The sequence below is a fragment of the Dermacentor silvarum genome, chromosome 4, assembly GCF_013339745.2.
Source record: "Dermacentor silvarum isolate Dsil-2018 chromosome 4, BIME_Dsil_1.4, whole genome shotgun sequence".
NCBI lineage: Eukaryota > Metazoa > Arthropoda > Arachnida > Ixodida > Ixodidae > Dermacentor > Dermacentor silvarum.
Genome location: NC_051157.2, coordinates 74,364,377 through 74,379,271, shown reverse-complemented (window position 1 = coordinate 74,379,271; position 14,895 = coordinate 74,364,377). Strand labels below are relative to the sequence as shown.

Sequence of the window (14,895 nt, the reverse complement as noted above, 5' to 3'; positions counted from 1 at the left end):
TCCCGTAGCAACCGCGAGTATCGATTTGCAAGATGTCAGCCGCCCGGCCCGGAGTGGCGTGAACCCAAGGATGGGACCGACGCGTGAGTATAACCTCTTTGTAACCGACGTATTCGCTTCGACGGGAAGCGACTGAGCGCGAGATTGCGACAAGTGTCGCGCGAGGGAGCATCGCCGATACTGGCATTCCCGAAAGATGATCGGTTGCCTCGTGTTGATCCGGAGAATTGTCAAGTGCTGCCGGTTCGAGACGGAGCTGCGGCGAAGCACGTCTTCCCGAGTTTGCCGTCGTCCTCCCGAATCCGGGGAACAAGGACGTTGCGTAACGGCTTCTAGCAACACTCGGTGATGGAACGCTGCTTCCGACGTCATTATGCAAGAAGCCGGCGCGTCGAGAAAAAAAAATAAAAGGGAAGGAAAAGGGACAAAGCTAAATCCGCAAATTTCACATCGGCAGTGCACCGCTGCTGCGGACAAAGCGCGAACGTGTGTAGCGGGTGGGCGTGCACTGCAGGTTTATCGACACGACGCGTACGCCGTTGCTGTCCAGGATGAGACGCGCGCGACGTGCGATCGGGAGTGACAAAACAGTGCTTTCCCTGACCGTTACGGTGAGCGCGGTTAGGCGCCGCTCGTTTAAGGCCAGAAACGATCCCGCGGTAAGAGTTCACCTTTTGTATCTGGCCACAGAGCGTACATTCGTACAAACAGACACAATTAAATGTTAGTTCAGTATAAAATCAATTGCTATGGTTATTATTAATTGGACTTTTCTCGACTATCCGGAACTGAAGACTCGTTCCAGCATATCGAAAACGTTAGCTATGGGCTTTCCGTTAAGCTTCTCACGCTTAAATCAGAACTTAGAGGTATCCGAAATGCGCGTAGCAAGAATGATAACTTTTGTGAGATTAAAGAAATTTATGACGGACAGTGGCGAAAGTGTGTACAAATGCCTCCTATTGCTAGCTCTTCTCTGAATTGAAGGAAGTGGTTGTACTTAGCGGGCTAATAACCATTGCTGCGGCTCTAACACATATGCTAAATGTCGTTATCCACCGTTGCCAGGATAGGCTAGTTTCCACAGCACACGACCATTTTCGAACGACATTACGGCCTTCAAGGTTTCAATACAGGGTGCCCTCGCAAAAGCTCCCTGATTTCAAAACTAAAAAAAAAATATGATAGATTGATACCCGCAGTTCATGGTATCATTTTAATCAACTTAAAAAGTAAAAAAAAATATAGTACTTGTACATGGCCTTCTTTCGTATAACCCTTAAAAGGTCTTCCGCATACCACACCACAAATAGGGCTCTGTCTTGAGGTGTTGTCGTTGTTTGTATTTATTGAGAACCTGAAACAAAACAAGAGGAATCGTTTAGAAAATCGCTTTACATGATGCCACAAACCGCAGGTTTCTATGCAGCATAGTGTTTTTAAAATTGCATCTTGAAATCAGGGAGGTTTCATGTGGACACCCTATATTGGGTGAACTTGATACTATTGCATGGTTGGCGCTGACATTGATAAGTACACTCATGCTTAGCGTTTCGAGATTCTTATATCATAGCGGATCTTAGACTGCTTCTTCACTTCATATTTGCTATATATTCGCTGCAAAGCTTACAGGAATAGAGTACTCGCAGCAGACAGTTCGAAACAAAACGAAACCGACTGTCTTCCACAGAGCGGTACGTAACGTGGTTCAAATCTGCCCTTTCTATCCGCAATAAATGTACTTTTGCAAGCTACTGGTTACGCGTACAGACAAATATACTTAGCACCATATACAGAGACCAAAAAGTTTTCAAGGGGCTGCTCCGCTGGTGATACAGACCCCAAGAGAGAAGCAATATATGGTTTGATGGGTTATTCTTTCGAAACGCAACTTGCACTTCGGGGAGCAAGAATACTGACTATTCTTCTTCTTTCTGGGGTTTTCTTTCTTCACTTTTGTTTTCACCCAATATCTTCCCGCGATGAGAAGGAAGAAGGTACGAGAAAATTTGTGCAGAAGTTATGTGGAAGCAAAAATGACGCCGCGGGATTTCTTTTATTGACATTATAAATAGGATATATTGGTGCATGAGTGCGGCGCCGGCCTTTCCCTAATGAAAATTTAGCATTTAACGTTTTTCACATATGACGCTATATACATGTGTTATCCTTGTAAACATCGACAGTGCAAGCAACATAGGCATAAAACGTACAGTATACATATATCAACGAGAAGAAAGGAAACCGAGGGGCCCGATTATTATTAGTCACGTTCCTAAGAAGCCAGCAGACAATAGGATTTTTATGACAGTACCATATATCAATCAAAGTTTATTTCACCAGAAAATTCTGGATGGTCTTTAGGGCTAAAAGCTGCTCTAGGCAGCTTGACTGAGTCCCTGAAGACCCTTACATCGGCCGCATACAACGTTCACAGCACATATATGCATATAGGATCACAATTGTAACATACCTACAAATGTACAGTATACAAAGTTTACGTAAGGATCACTTGAAGTTAACATACACAGTTAAAGCAGGATTTGCATCAAATGTTTAATACAGGATAAACATAATCGCATAAGAACTTTTGACTGCAAAAAATAAAATCTTGTTAATTTAACAGGTTTCACAAAAAATATCACTGATAACCGACATCGCGCAACGATGACGAGACCAAAACAAAAATGCAATAAGTACAGGATAGGCAAAAAAACACGCAAACAAGACACATGCACGCCATTCCAAAGATTAATATGTGACAGCTGTTTACAACATTGATGCGAAGAACTGACATAGCTGCCGGTGTGTAGCAGTAGTTAGTTCAGGAAATTCATTTAAAATGAATGGTAAATTGATGTGGAGTGCTTGTAAGTTGTAGGTTGTCCGGTAACGAGGAACAGACCATAATAAAGTATGTCACGTACGCCTATTAGGGTTATTAAGTGTTAGGTTTGATATAGTTACAAGGAATGCTTTATAAGTGTTGGAAAAGAGGAAGGATCGCAAAATCCGAAATTTGTATAAGTGCTGTACACGAATGATACCGTATTCTTGAAACACTGTTTCAGTTGAAGCCAGGTAGGAAATGTTTGCAACATGGCGAAGAATCTTTTTTTGCAAAAGCAAGATTTTTTTCAAGTTCTGTTTAGTTGTGGTAGCCCAGATAGGCTACAGTAGTTAATGTAGGATGCGAATAGTGCGTAATACACTTGAAGTTTTACCTTCGAGGGGAGTAAGCGTTGACATCGTGATAATGCTCCAGTATTTTGTATATGTGACATATACGCATAACATACTGTACATGTACAACATACATGTATTATACTGCATATGTGTATAACGTGCACTCTTCTACATAACATTATACTAGATAACACAACACTAAAGCCCATTTCATATATAGCGTGCAATGCTGTGGAGGATAGCAAGACTACTTGCAGTAGCTGCGTTCGCTACAAGAAATAGTGTTTTTTTTTTACCATTAGTTATGTGAAACTGTTCTTTAGTTAGGCTCAGTAATAAATAAAAAGTTGGAAGGTGATTCAACCTTAAGCTGTTGCAGTCGACAAAAGAGAATGTCTCCTTGGGCGAGTTGGGGTTGAGGGTGGGGTGTATGAACCGTATAATTTATTGGGAAAGCCGCGTTGGAGCGACAACGTTTGTTTGACGTCAAGTAGAGGTTGAATCGCCTTCCAAATTTTTGTCATCATCGTCATCATTATCATCATCACACTCATCATAACCTTCATCATAGTCGTCGTCATCGTGCTCCCAGCCGTCATCATCCTCAGTCATCATCATCAGTTCTGTCAAATCTTTAGACTGCAATATGTTCGGGATATATTCGGGAAATTAGTCAAGAGAAAACAGGCCAACCTAGAGGCAGTCAGGGTAAAAGCAGACCAATTCAGGCTGATGCTCGCAAACAAATCTGCAGCTTTAGAAAATGAAGATAAAGACAACATATAGGTAATGAATGAAATCGTAACTAGGTTGATCTCAGAAGCAGCAATTGAAGTGGGAGGTAAGGCACCAAGGCCACAAGTAGGTAAGCTCTCCCAAGAAACAAAGGACCTAATAAAGAAACGACAAAACATGAAAGTGTCCAACTCAAGAGATCAGATAGAATTCGCTGAACTGACCAAACTGATCAACAAGAAGAAAGTAAGGGATATTCGAAATTATAACGTGGGAAAGATTGAGGAAGACGTAAAATATGGACGCAGCATTAAATCAGTAAGAACAAAGCTTGGCATTGGACAAGGCAAGATGTACGCAGGGAAAGATAATCATGGTAATATCATCAGAAATTTCAGTAAGAACAAAGCTTGGCATTGGACAAGGCAAGATGTACGCAGGGAAAGATAACCATGGTAATATCATCAGAAATTTCGATGACATACTAAAAGCAGCGGAAGTATACTGACCTGTACAGTGCCCAAAACAGCCAAGCTACTTTCATTCGAAATAGTGATGAACCGGATACAGGCGCTCCTTCTATAACTAGCGATGAAGTTAGAAGGGCCTTGAAAGACATGACCAGGGGAAAAGCTGCTGGAGAAGATGGAATAACAGTAGATTTAATCAAAGATGGAGGAGATATCATGCTTGAAAAGCTTGCGGCCCTTTATACGCAATGCCTCACAACTTCAAGTGTAAGAGAGCTGGAAGAATGCCAACATTATACTAATCCATAAGGGAGACGTTAAAGAATTGAAAAATTATAGACCCATTAGCTTACTTTCAGTATTGTATAAAATATTCACCAAGATAATTTCCAATAGAATCAGGGCAACACTTGACTTCAGCCAACCAAGAGAACAGGCTGGCTTCAGGAAGGGATATTTTACGATGGATCATATCGATGCCATCAACCAGGTAATCGAGAAATCTGCGGAGTACAATCAACCTCTCTATATGGCTTTCATAGATTATGAAAAGGCATTTGATTCAGTAGAGATACCAGCAGTCATAGAGGCATTGCGTAATCAAGGAGTACAGGAGGCATACGTGAATATCATAGCAAATATCTACAAGGATTCCACAGCTACCTTGGTTCTCCACAAGAAAAGTAGAAAGTTACCTATCAAGAAAGGGGTCAGGCAAGGAGACACAATCTCTCCCATGCTATTCACTGCATGCTTAGAAGAAGTATTCAAGCTCTTAGACTCGGAAGGCTTAGGAGTGAGGATCAACGGCGAATATCTCAGCAACCTTCGGTTTGCAGATGATATTGTCCTATTCAGCAACAATGGATACGAATTACAGCAAATGATTGAGGACCTCAATCGAGAAAGTGTAAGAATTGGGTTGAAGATGAGTATGCAGAAGACAAAGATAATGTTCAATAGCTTGGCAAGGGAACAAGAATTCAGGATCGCCAGTCAGCCTCTATAGTGTCTAAAGGAGTACGTTTATCTAGGTCAATTACTCACAGGGGGCCCTGATCATGAGAAAGAAATTCACAGAAGAATAAAATTGGGTTGGAGTGCATACGGCAGGCATTGCCAAATCCTGACTGGGAGCTTACCCCTGTCGTTGAAAAGAAAAGTGTACAATCATTGCATTCTACCGGTGCTAACATATGGGACAGAAACTTGGAGGTTAACAAAGAAGCTCGAGAACAAGTTAAGGACTGCACAAAGAGCGATGGAACGAAACATCTTAGGACTAACGTTAAGGGACAGGAAGAGAGCGGTGTGGATCAGAGAGCAAACGGGGATAGCCGATATTCTAGTTGACATTAAGCGGAAGAAATGGAGCTGGGCAGGCAATGTAATGCGTAGGATGGATAACCGATGGACCATTAGGGTTACAGAATGGATACCAAGAGAAGGCAAGTGCAGTCGAGGTCGGCAGAAAACCAGATGGGAGGATGAAGTTAGGAAATTCTGCAGGCGCAAGTTGGAATACGCTAGCGCAAGGGATAATTGGAGATCGCAGGGAGAGGCCTTCGTCCTGCAGTGGACATAAAATATAGGCCGATGATGATGATGATGATGATGATGATGATGATGATGATGATGATGATGATGATGATGATGATGATGATGTTCGGGATCAGCCCACGAAAGAGGTTAGAGTCTAGAAAATAGACATACCCGTTGCGGAAATGTGGCGGTAACTGCCAAGGAGGACATTGTCTTCAAAAACGTTTCTATCCCTAAAAGTGAACAAACTCTCTTATACGGTGGTTAATGCGCTGTTTTTATTTTCGAGTTTTTCATTAGCAGCCCGTTGCGGCCGCCTCACGCGCAAGCTCACGCGACCATGTGTGACCACGAGACTTGACCACGAAACGCGCGGAGTGATACCGAACTTCATGCGTAGCTTCCACAGCGCTGGACGCTAAAATGAAACGGAGCATATAAAAAAACTGGTCACACGGCGGCCTGCTGTAGTAGAAGTACCGGACGCATAATGCACAGAGCTATCGCCCATGTATTGACGACTATGCATTCTGGACAGACTTCAACAGGCACGCAGCAGCCTTAAAACACAAAGCGCACACCTCAGCGAAAAGAACTGATATGTCAGTTTACGCTGGTTTTAGAGTGCCTGCCGCCGACCTTCTGTCTTGATTTCAGGGTACAAAATTCTGGAAACCTGCAAGATACGCACGTGCTTGACGAGGAAATCGCAAGGCAAAACACATTGCATTAAGCTAAAATAGCAATGCTACTCACAAGCTTGCCAGCTGGGACATGTAAGTTTTGCTGCTAATTTTGATAGAACGTTTGCTGCACGACCTTAATGCCAAAAAACGCTGTTCGAGAAAATGGCGATCCCCGTGTCGAGAAACTAGGTGGAGAGAAACAAAGTCAATCATTGGGCCAGACATGATATTGAGTGAAGAAGCCGTGAGACGGCCAATAACAATTGGTTTCAAATGAAAAAAAAGGGTAAAATAATCAAATCACCGCAGAAAGCAGGTAGCGCATTGAGGGCGGAACACGGAAGGAATTGGGCGGCGTCTGAAAGCGAGTGTACATGCCGAAGATAGTACATTACCAAAATACAAAGTGACGATATTCGCTCCGTGTATAGAAACGGTTCCTTTTGGAGTCCCTTCTATTCTCTTATTGTTTTTTTTTTCCTTCACGGCAACAAGAAGAATGATGAATCGAATCGGAACACCGGCTCGGCAAACTGTTCAGTCAAAGCGTGTCGTTCTTGACGGCTCACAAAAAAGGCGAGGCGTGAAAGGGGGCCTCCGCCAGGTAAACAGAAGCGACGGTGAAGCAGTCGATTTCTGACCCTCGTGGCCAACTATATTTGTCTTCTTACCTCGGTGAACCTTACGAAAAAACGAGTTCGCTGCCGAAGCGCAGGCGTTGGCCTCTTTACGAACAGCTATTTCTCCTCTCGCGCCTACTGTGACAAGCCACGCGTGGATGTTAAGTTTTTTTGTTTGGTTGTTACGCGCTCCCCTAATAGCATATACTGCCCAGAGCAATTGCTAATGGGCTTATCCTTTGACAACACCTTTCTTTAACCAATTTCGTTATTTCAATGTTTTCCCAAGCAGCATGAATGGTTATACGTATGCTTGTATAGAACAGAATTCGCGAAATTTAGTACATCGGTAGGACACGGTGCTTCGAACAATCAAGTCAGGAGAAAGTCCGGCAGCCTCATTGGAAGGAGACCCGCTGATTTCATGTGTCGACGCTGAACACGCCTGAATGAGTGGGCCTATTTCGCTGGCAGCGTACTCAAAACCGCGAACCCTCGTACCAGAACGCCATATGCGCCATCATGCCCGTCGTCGTGGCAGCAGCAGGAGTAAATCATATTGGCATAAATTACAAATGGACCACGAGATACAAGAAGTCATGATGACGTTGATACATATTCATCGTGCGATAGGAGCTCGCAGTACTATCGCATTACAATTACTCGAGGAAAGAATGACATGGTTTTTTAAACCTTAACAAATGCAGAAAAATATAACCAGCGCTAAATGCGTGACATTGCTTTCGCAACAGGTTTAAGTAGACAGGTTGTCATAACCTGCATGGTCAATTACAATGATACATTAGATAATTGTAATTAGGGAATTGTAGTAAACATATCAATTAAGGCTTTTGTAGCAACTTACCTGCAGCACACTTGTAGTCTGCCGTTCTCCGATGTCACTTCACTTTGTAAAGTTTTTCTCACATGATTGTCGCCAGAAAAGCTTGGACAAAGTAACTCTCACAAAGTCACCTAATTGCCCCACCTGTAGGAAATAGGTATATAAACGTTTCACAGCTAGATTTGTACATCGTGGACTGCTTTAGAGAATAACTTAAACCGTCAGCGCAAACTATTGAAACAGAACAGTGTAAATTAAAGTATTTTGGGCAATGAGCTTGGCAAAAAGGGGCGAGAAAAAGAAATAGAAGAGCAAGTTGCTTTCATGGTATATACGCGCTTCCTTAGCCACTTTGAATGCCACTCAGAAATGCGCATTGCGAAAGCAGCCACGCCGTCCTCGAAATGCGCGATGCGTGCATCTCAAGTGCGTCCTCTACCCACGAGAGACTAAATATGGCAACCGCGGGAACTGTGCCTTGGGACCGGTGAAATATGGAAACAGCCGGGTGCTCTCCTCGGAAAATCGAACATGGGAGTGCATGCGGATGTCTTCTGGCGGGTACGCCATCTGCGTTTCTTCCAAGTCAGTGGAAGTTAAACGAGCTTGATGTCCAGGGTCAACAGGGCGACAAGACAAGGAAGTCGAAAAAAAAAGGAGAAAGTGACGACCGTTGTACTCCGTACACAAAGAGTTGCCTCGCAATGACGTCGAAGAGGAGGGCGAGGAGGAAGTTGCTACTAAGGGACACGGAGGAACCACCGCCGCTCGCACCGTCAGTGTTTTGTTCAAGACGGAGAGATGACGTGTTCCGCAGCAGATGCAGGGCCGTGAACACCAGACTTTCGTTCTCACATGGTTTCTTTTCTACTAGAACTGATCGTTTTGTGGGGGAGGCTCTACAACACATTTAACTCTTTTACATTGATCTTTTACACATTTACCCATTTACCTTTTACATTTACCTCTTTACCTACCGGCAAACACGTGCGGCACTCGCGATGCTCGGCCAGTCATGACCATCAACCTTGCTTCATCTAGTCAATCTTGCTTCGTCAGCTGTTCAATGCGTTTCCAGTGAAAGGCACGTGACACGTGTAATTGGTCATCCACACTCGTAAAGAAAGAACCTCCAGGTGATTTCGAAGCGATCGCCATCGCCACAGGAGCGGCGAGTGCCGAGGTGAATGAACCATTCCTGCAAAGCCAAGGCCACAGTCCGGGGCCGCTATCTTATACGCTTTCGAAAAGCCGACGTTCGGTTTCGCCTCACGCGATTGGCCTAGATTAGCCTAGGCCGCGATATTGGCGCGGCCTGGACAATCGTCTGAGACGAAACCGAACGCCGGCTTTTCGAATGCGCACGAGATAGCGGCCCGGGTCTACTCGGTGGGCTTATGTTTTGCAGGCGCATAGTAGACCTTGTGTATATACACGCGAAAGCCGTAAGGAGTGTGTTACAGAATCCTATAAAACCTTCAATTAATTACCAAAGTGGAAATTAACCCCAGCAGGGGGAGAGATGGATGCAGTAGCCAGTGAAGAGCTTTCTCACAGTTTTGAAGCCTTTGTGTGAACTTCAGCTGAGCTAATTCTGTGATATCTGCGAAGGTTTCAGGGCATCAGCTAAATTGGCATTTGAACATCGTTGCGGGCCTACAGGGTCAGCTGACTCTATTCTTAATGTGCTCGTACTAAGAATTCTGCATAGATCTGCTGAAGCATCTCTCTCTCTCTCTCTCTCTGTCTTTTTTTGCAAAGCAGATAGGCTTCACTCAACCGTTTGAAGAAACTCACCAAAAAGTGGTTTTCTGCTCGATAAAGGAACAGCGCCAATCGTGATGACACCGAAACACGATACCATCACGATATATTGAAATGCAGGAAACGGCGAACAGAGGTGTTGCGCATCCTCCTTAATTAAAGTACGAGATGTAAGGCAAGGTTTTATTGATGATAAAATTGAACCATTAGTACTTCATGCCGTATAGCCTCGGGAAGATTCAGTGAACTGTGACAAAGCACCATATACGTATGTAACCTTAGTTCTGCGTGTGGGCACGTAATAAAGACACGTATGTATGTATGTATGTATGTATGTATGTATGTATGTATGTATGTATGTATGTATGTATGTATGTATGTATGTATGTATGTATGTATGTATGTATGTATGTATGTATGTATGTATGTATGTATGTATGTATGTATGTATGTATGTATGTATGTATGTATGTATGTATGTATGTATGTATGTATGTATGTATGTATGTATGTATGTATGTATGTATGTATGTATGTATGTATGTATGTATGTATGCTTTGCGTGCGTGCGTGTGCGTGTGTGTGTGTGTGTGTGTGTGTGTGTGTGTGTGTGTGTGTGTGTGTGTGTGTGCGTGTGTGTGTGTGAAGCATAGTTAGTAAGATAAACATTGGGTTGTCTAGGTCGAAGGGCGAAGCGTTGAATGATATCGCAAAGTTTAGCGTTGCCCTGAAACTCTTCAGAGGTTGTTCTAAGAATACGCGGGATTGACATGTTGCCGTGACGCAGCACGCAAGGCGACCTTCTGCTTACCAGAAACAGCGCCCTGGCAGCTATTAAGCTTCTCAGAACGCTGGCGGGATGAGGAACGTTGCCAGCGGCGTTGCAGGCGTCGTACCTCTATGGTGCATGAGATGAGACCGAAGTTTGGAGGTTGAAGTGTACTTGCGTAACGCTCGGACCACTGTATGCACCACGGTGCGGTATGCACACAGCTGCTCCTCAGGAACGCGCGGGCCGCGCAGGCGTCTCAATACCATGACAGCACGTCGACGACGGCGTAAACGGCGACGGAGCAAGTGCGCCTCGCGCGTCCGTATAATTTCTGTCGACGAAATTTTGCACTAGTGTAGAAGTATTTCTAAGGAAGAACAAAAAACGACAAACAGGGCCGCTATCTTGTACGCGTTATAGAAAAGCCGACGTCCGGTTTCGTCTTACGCGATTGCCTAGTCCGCGCCGATATCGCGGCCTTGGCCAATCACGTGAGGCGAAACCGAACGTTGGATTTTGAACGCGCACAAGATAGTGGCCTAGTACACGACCCCATGTTCCAGAGCTTCCAGCGCGTCAGGCTTGCTAGACATAACTGCTGCAGGCTGTCCTTTCGTTCTGATGCAGGAAATGACACGCGCGTGCCTGAAACATTGTCTGGGGGGTGCGTAGGCTGACTGTGCTTGAAAGAAAGTGTCGTCGTAAGAAAAGCACGGCGTAACGAAGGGAATTTTTCAACCATAAGGTTTTCTTCCCAATTAAGGAAAGCCCATGGGTTTCCTCTGTGGCTTGTGGGTACATTCACATCTATAACTGTTTCGCTTTTGTGAATCTCTCGAGCATTACTGCGTGGAACCCATATAGATGAAGCTGTCCTCTCTTTTTCGAACGTTAATACTGTAAGCTTGCCCGTACACTTACTGTTCGTTTTTGACCGCACATGTGTGTGCGTGGGGGGAGGCCACATAGTGAGTAACACATTTCTATTAGTTCATTTCGCTTCGGATACTGTTCTCGCATACGCTTTAAGTTCATGTTCAACGTTTTGGTTCAGCGCCTACGGTTGGGTGTATTCGTAAAGGTAATTCACTTAACATGTAGTCAATACAATATAACTGGAACGTTTCTTGCATTCTATTCTTGCTGATCTGACGCGTTATGAAGACATCTGTGCCGAAGAAAACTGTCTACATTTGTTGATGCCATATTCCGGGTGTTGACGATAGCGCGCAATAACAACTGTGTCTTCTATCAAAGAATAAGTCCTAGGGAAGTGTTCTGAAACGGTCCATTTCGGTGATAGCATTGCCTCGGCGACAATATCGTCGTCAGGCACGCGCTGATTGACTGGTGGAGACGTCGTGCTCAACCAGCCAATCAGCCCATCCAATTTCACTAAAACAACCAATCATCGCGCGCCGTTGGCGGAGGCGTGGTCCAGGCGATTCTATCGCCAAAGTGGATCGTTTCAGAATTCGTCCCTAACTTTGCATTCAAATGCATTCCATTACCGATTATGTTAACAATGTCCACTAGCATTTGCACGCCGATTGATATTCCGGAGTGGCAGCATTTTTTGCCTAGCTCCAACTCCTTTACCACTGTATTACTTACAAGGTGCTTGATTTAAACGTTACTGTGGTTATGAAACAATTTCATCTGTACAGCGAAAAGACAGCAATGGAAAAGTATCCTGGAAGGTTGGAAGGTCAACCGGGCTCTCTGCACTTTACACAAGGGGAAGGCGGATAACGGCGGAGAAACAACGCCAGGACGAGGCGTAGAATAAGGACACAGGATGCAGCCGGTGTCCTATTGTTACGGTGTTTGTCATGACCATCACTTACAAATTACTATCTTTTTTGTTCACCTGGCTGAAGGAGTAGTAAGGCGGGAAGTATACTCGCAGGACGTGTGCTATGCTCCCATCTCGAGTTCGCGCGGCACGACTAAACAAACGACAACTGAAGCTTTTTATATGGACTTGAGGAACTGCAAGTCGCGGAAGGAACTGTCGTGCGCGGTGACGGTTACATGCTCCAAAATAGCGCGCACGCTCGGCGAAAAGAAACGCCGCGGTAGAGCGCTGTGACGGTCTGATTCTGTCAAAGTATATACACACGAATTTCTGCAACCGCAGTGCGCTTCCACTAGCGGAGAGTCACGTGAAAAACTTGGTCTATTTAAGTAGCGTTTCGTTTGCCCCCTTCGCTGCTCCTGCCCTCGCTCTGTTTTTTTTTTCTCCCAAAGTCCGTAATATACTCTATAGCGAGACTTTGTATATAAATTGTCTGCGAAAAATAAGTAATAATAAAAATTAAAAAAAGAAATTCATCCGAACTTTTTGATTCCTACTCTCGAGCTCCCTGCAATGATGACCACCCTGTCAATAGAAAACCATTCACCTTGAATGAGATCCTGGGACCATTGCCTCGCATATCGCAGCTACAAACTGCCACGAAAGCGCTGTTGCGATTTCTGAAGTTTACCGGACTGAGTGACCGTCTGTGATCCGACTAAGTGACCATCTGTGATATAGAGCAGAAAACTGTTACTACGCCGGCGATATCCACAGCGGACTTTCTCTTCTTCTCTTAAACTTTTCCTCCCCTTTCCCCCTTTCCCCAATGCAGGATAGAGAACCGGGCTCAGTCCTAATTAACCTCCCTGCCTTTCATCATTTTCTCTCTCTCTCTCTGTCAAAGATATTTTCTGCGTACTAATAAAAGACAGACCGTTATCGGAAGCAAATAATCGTTGTACACTTTCATAAAATCGTAAGAAAAGCTTTGTTGCGTTTCTAAAGATTTTCCGTTGAGTCCAGTAAAATTTCAGTTGAAATGCAATTGGATGTTGTGCATGATTTTTTTCAAAGCTTGGCCGAACAACTCTAGCATGCAATAGGACATCGAAGCGTTAATGCGTTTCTCGTATGCGGAGTCAACCGGGCGCGACCATATTTAACTTCCATTTATTCCCTTCTATCTCTTTCCCTGTCCTTTTCTGTAATATGTACAGAGACCATTGAAAACGTAGTTAAATGCAGGACAAGCAGTCACTGCCACAAGATTGCCCAGCACTCGATCCTCTTCTTTGTTCATAGCGTGTATATAGAGTGACTTTCCGTCTTCGTCTACCTCTGTTTTTTTTTAATATCTGTATTGATTCAATTTTATTCCCGTGGTGCAGCTTAATAGGCTGACCTCTCACCATTTTGCTCGGATGCCTCGTTCGGCTCCTACAGAATGTGGCGAGCACGTCAATCATGGACTGGCACCGGTCGACTTGAAGAGAGAGGCGCGGGGAGCGCTGGTTTTCGGCGTTAGCGAAGCGTGTTCCTCCGCGCGATGTATTCCCGAAGGGGTGTATACGTCATATACCTGCCGTGCGCGGTTCTTCGAGACCAGCCGCGTGAGTACGCACACACACACGTACGCACACGACGCTCTCGCGGACACGCGCACTACCGCATACTGAGTGAAAGGCTCGTCACGGCCGAGTTGTCCCGCGCTGCCGCCGCTGTTCCCAGGCGGAGATTCTTGACGAGGTATATACGCACATGGGCACGCTCTGTGGCTGCCGCAGTTCCTCGCGGAGGGTAAAAATAAGAGTTGAAACGGAGACTCGGATCTCCCGGGAAGTTGTGTTCAGCGCGGTAAGACGTTTCCAAGCGGTCGACTTCGCCCTTTCCGCGATGAGCTCGCGCGCGCGCGCGCGTTGAAAGGGTTACACGGCCTTCCTGCTTTTCGGCGTCGCCTCAGAGAGAGGTCACGGGCGGGAGCGTCGTCGCTTTGGCAGCGGGCGGGCTCCTTCGGTGTGCCAGAGGTGGTAACGGAACGACCGCTTGACTATTCGCCGGTTAACAGCTTGAGAAAGAAGTAAATCCTCTGGTGACGGCGAACTGGCGAAGGCTATGTCCTTATCCTGGTTATCCGTCTTGAAAAATGAAAACAATGCGAACTGCGGGTCACGAAGAAGTGAGGAGAGACACGGAGAGAAGTGTCCAACTATTAGGGGTATTTTCGTTGTTGATTTTTCTTTCTTTCTTTTCTTTTTCTTTTTTTTTTGTGACAGCCAGTTAGTGGGCGCTTCGGCCTCGTCGCCGTGGTGTCCGTGACCAGAAACTGCGTGCACAGGCACACAGATCCGCCTGGTGCGGTGCCTACGTTGTTGTCCCAAATGCTGTCGTTGAAAAAGCACGGACAGTCCCTGAGCGCTCACGTTTCGTTCAAGGTAGTTAATATAGTTGCAGTACTGCCGCAGAAATATGCTGTCG

General features: G+C 45.1%; 1 protein-coding gene across 1 annotated transcript in view; it reads left to right on the top strand.

The window, feature by feature from the left end:
• Positions 1–14,895, top strand: part of LOC119450239 (elongation of very long chain fatty acids protein 4) — a 75,184-nt gene continuing 60,289 nt past the window's right edge. Inside the window, exon 1 of the mRNA XM_037713622.2 lies at positions 1–83. The gene's annotated coding sequence lies outside the window, so the exon portion shown is untranslated. The remainder of the gene's footprint in view (positions 84–14,895) is intronic.